This window comes from Solanum tuberosum, unplaced genomic scaffold (assembly GCF_000226075.1).
Source record: "Solanum tuberosum cultivar DM 1-3 516 R44 unplaced genomic scaffold, SolTub_3.0 scf00199, whole genome shotgun sequence".
Classification (NCBI taxonomy): domain Eukaryota; kingdom Viridiplantae; phylum Streptophyta; class Magnoliopsida; order Solanales; family Solanaceae; genus Solanum; species Solanum tuberosum.
The window spans coordinates 1,093,694-1,098,401 of record NW_006239136.1 but is presented as its reverse complement, the minus strand read 5'-3'; the positions used below and the strand labels follow the sequence as shown (position 1 = coordinate 1,098,401).

Here is a 4,708-nt window from a genome sequence, read left to right as displayed (position 1 = left end):
GGGCATTGCAAGGAATAGAACCCCATAACCCTATTCAAAGCCAAGTATCACATTAAGCAACACTACAAGAAAAAAGGCTATTAGGGAGGGGAAATCTAGTCCCTAAAAATCTTATTCTGGTCCCTAATGGATAGTAACGACTTGAGAAATCTGGTCGCCACTCGTCGCAATAGGCTTCTTCGCTAAAAGCCAATAACGACGGGTATTTATAGCTAGTCCCTAAATGTTTGTTGCGACCAGGTTTATTCTGGTCCTAAAAGACCTTTAGGGACCACATTTCTAGTCCTTAAATTGTTGTTTGAGCCATACTTTTTGGTCCTTAAAGACTTTTTAAGACAAGGCATTTGGTTGTTAAAAGATTAATATTTCTGATCCTTAATAAATATATAATCTTTATTGTACTATTTTCTTAAATACTTCTTTATAATATCAAAATTCAAATGAAAGTAGACAAAATATGAATAATTCCATGCTTTCATATATATATATGATTAAATTACAAAAAATGGATTAGCATCCCATATGTAGAAATGTTGCATGATACTATCACATGTTTCATTCATTGCACAAAATGTAAACAATTTCCCTACAGTCACTGCAAAATGATAACCAATTTGGGTCTTAAAATCTTGCATCTTGACTTTTAAATTCATTTTCTATTTTGGTCTGGAACTTCTAAGCTCTTCAAGTCTTCAAAACCTGTTAAAAAAGCACAATACATACTGTTAAACAAGGTTTAGACCATATAGCAGATTCAAATTGCAACCTATGTATTTAACGTTAGGATTAAGTACTCATAGCAAAGTTCTAAGAATTATTAAATATGCCAACTGTAAATAAAATATAGCTTCAGATTGATGGACCAAATATCAAAAATAAAATCAGAGTAAATGATTTTATACACTGCTTAAGTTGGATACAAAAATATAAAACAAGAGTAAATCCCCAAACTGATAAAACCATTGAACTTTGCTTGCGCTGGCAACTCAGACTACAAATTCACATGCAAAAGATTTTTTTTTTCCATTTTAAATATGGCCTGGGGATAACTTTTGTCCACTGCATCTACTAATACATGACGAAGTTTCTTCGGGTCACCCTTCTCAACCTCTATAGTAAATTTACAAGATGGAATGACATGCTGGTACATTTTTTTGGAAAAAGTAGACACATGCCTAGAGAAGTTATAGGCTAACACGCAAAGCATATATACTTACCTCAAAATGTTAAGAATACAATAGATGAACCCACAAATTAACAGAGGCTAAAAGAAATAAACCAATTTTTTTTTAATGTTACCTTTTATCATTAACAATAAAAAGATAAACTTGTCACTTCTCAACTCAAAATCATGATATGCTTCTGACTCTATGGAGAATGACATAGAATATTGTAAATTTCTTTCCAGCTGATCCACGCCACTAATACACTGGAAACTAAACAAGGAGTGAGATAGTTACATCTATCAAGTCGAGGGATAACATATGCAAATAACCTGACAACAACACCTCTGTCCACCTACCAGAGCTACAAAAAATTTAGTAATTTGACACCTGATAAGTCCTCCGCAACAATCAACCCTCGCCCGCCACCCTACCTACCTAAATAGCAGCAAAATCTTCTCCTTATTACTAAGATTTATTCCAACACAAGAGCGGCGATATTTTGGAGATTTCCGAGCAATTTAGCCTAAAACTATTCCACGAGTCCACTAGTTACCTTTCTTTCCAAACCATATAGGTTTCTGCACATGTATGTACTTCATACACTACAGACAAGTGCTCAGTTACAAATACATGATAACCATCAAAAAAAAAAAATTCTCTACTATATAAATCAGAAAAGAAATACATTTCAACAAATAATAATCAGAAGAAAAAAACTCACGATTTTCATTAGCTCAACTATTGCCAGCTTCCTTTCCATCTATATTTGATGGCAAACTGTGATCATGTGGTCAAACACCAGCACACAAACGCATATTAGGTTTTCCAATTACAATAAAAGCAGGTCCATTATTAATAAACACAGTGATAATTCATAAGAAGAGATAATAAAATAAGTATACTGAAAGAAGGAAGATACATAAAGTACTTAAGAAAGCATTGGGAATTCTAACTTCTAGTATTGAGTTACACAATCCTACTAAATTAGCATCTACAAATAGATTTTATATGGAGAGATAACACAATGCTTGTGTGGATGAATGTGAAGTTTGAAAGACTAATTACGTATTTAAGTTCCTTCTCAGTTTTATCACAGAAAATATAACCCAAATAAAATATATATAAATTAAATGCGAGCAACACTTTTGTTTTTAGTGAAAGTAATTGAAATGATGATTTTGATAAATGCATGCTCTCTCTGATCCCATAACTTCTACAGGTAACCATTTGAGTACAAACATCATAAGACTCTCATTTCTGTCAACCCATGGTGTATGTGTAAAAGTTATTTGTAAGAGAGAAAAGAGCCTAGAATGGAAGCGAATGCAACACTATAAAGTGCAAGCGGAGTAGAATATTAATAGCTTAAAAGAAAAATCATTGAACTCATTAAGTATAATACTTTGGGTTCCTTTTCATTATTAGACAAGAGATCCTTCAATACTGCCACCATTTTCTGCCATATTAGAAGACGTCTCTGATACATATGTGCTTATAAAGTCATTGAATAAGTTTTTGAACTATGGGAATAAGAACTAAGCGTCGGTTGCTTAGCTTCTAGTTACGCTATTAATCAAGTTATTGTCAATTGAGAAGTTTCGGGATAAAGAACTATGTGGCACCACCTAAGAAACATATTGTCTATCTAAAACAGGGCACTCCACAGTTTACCTGTTGAGGATTTCACTGACCAGTTTCGAAATGTTATAAGGGGTCATGGGAAAAGAGAAGTAAAATGTATATACAGGGATATCGAGCATAGTAGGAAATGCAATTATGCTTTTGTCGATGGCCTTGTTCAAATATCCATATTAAAATATCGTTTATTTGGCCATGTGGCTCCCTTTCAACAAGGTTCTCAAACAAGAAATATTAAAGAAGATAAAAATATAATAACTCTTCCTTGTAGAGATATAAAAAATAAGGACAATCAAACAAAAGAAGAACATTAAGAAAGTCATTCGTCTATACCATATGAACCTATCACGACAAAAAGAAAATGGTCTACCGAAGGTTCGGAAGGATTAACTTCAGTGAGTTGAGCACAATCAAAGGAGGATGGAGTACTACTTGGACATAAAGAAAATAGTGTGCTGAAGGTTAAGAAGAAACACATTCAGTGAGTTGGGAGGAAGCTAAATGAACCATTTGGTTATGGATGGGTGAATTGCTAGCTTTCTCCAGTTATCATTCATACAATTTTCTTTGATATGTTCTCATAGATATGCTTGAAGAAGTACAATGTGCGTATATAGTTGAATTATCCACTACAACTTTCACATTCTTGCTAGGACTTGGGGAGTATCGCAAATGAGTTAGACATACCTCTCGTTAATCTCTTCATTTTGTATTTCTTTGTCAGGACATACTGTCCAGCTTTGTTGACTTAGCACAGTATTAATGTGCTCAATGTATACTAATTCTATGAATCTGATGAACATAAAGGAAGTTTAAAGGGAAATGCAGTTCTGGAAGGAAAAAAAATGCAAGCAACACAATACAAATGAGGATTAAGATTTAACAAAAACTAAAAGGAAACTTCACGGCAAGAGAAATACAAAAGGGAGGACAGATACTCACAACATTCTAGGGTTTAAGTTTTGATGAATCTCATGTGTAATTAAGGATCACATTTATAACCATAATATCATATACTTTAGAGATAAATTTACCTCAAACAGGCATCTAATTGATTTGTTCACAGAACCTTTAATCCGAAACCTGAAAATACATAGTTGACTTCGTTAAGAGAAAAAGTATTTACACAGTGAAATTCTACAAAAGAAACACAGGGATTCTAGTTTAACTACCAAGTAAAAGAAACAAACAACAAAGTTGAGCATGAATATATGGTTCCACACTCACTGCGACAATGAACAATTGGAAACCAACACACCACACCTCTTGAGAATCCAACATAACACATACGAAGGCAAAACAATCTTAGACCACTGATTGAATTACATAGAATTTCAGAAAACCCATTTTAAGGAATCAATAAAATAGAAAATTACCTATATTGCCTTGATTATTGCAGTTCTTCCAAAGCCTAGCTGCAACCTTCTTCATCAAATCGAAGGAGCCGTACTTAAAGGGGGCTTTCTCATGACCCACATCTCCATCCTCAAAATTCTTTAATCAGGGGAGACAAAGCATTCAACGCCGAATAACAATAGTGAGGATATTAGGGTTTACAGATTTTATCGCTTTTGGGAAATATATTTGACTACAACCCGAGAAATGAATTTTTAGAGAGGTAAGAGGCGCCTTTTGTCCGCTAAATTTAGATTTAGAGACTAGTTATTTCTTTAATATAGAGACCATATTAGGTCTCTTCGTTATAAGAAAAATTAAAATAGCGAACTAGGGACCAGAAGGAAAACCCATCTCTATAAGCATACTTTCAAGGACTAGATTTTTTATTCGTCTCTAAAAGTTGGTCTCTATTAATCCTTTTTCTTGTAGTGCAACCTAATTCATGCATACATTCATAAGATCATATTTCATCATAACTTACCATATTCATAATGATCATACATAAC

At 33.4% G+C, this 4,708-nt stretch overlaps 1 long non-coding RNA gene across 1 annotated transcript; it reads right to left on the bottom strand.

Annotated features, from left to right (window-relative positions):
• Nucleotides 1-477: 477 nt before the first annotated feature.
• LOC107062229 (uncharacterized) lies at nucleotides 478-4,447 on the bottom strand. The gene is made up of 4 exons (XR_001474500.1): nucleotides 4,181-4,447; nucleotides 3,839-3,887; nucleotides 1,888-1,943; nucleotides 478-699 (listed from the first exon to the last, which is right to left on the bottom strand). It is a non-coding gene; the product is annotated as an uncharacterized lncRNA (long non-coding RNA).
• Nucleotides 4,448-4,708: the final 261 nt, after the last annotated feature.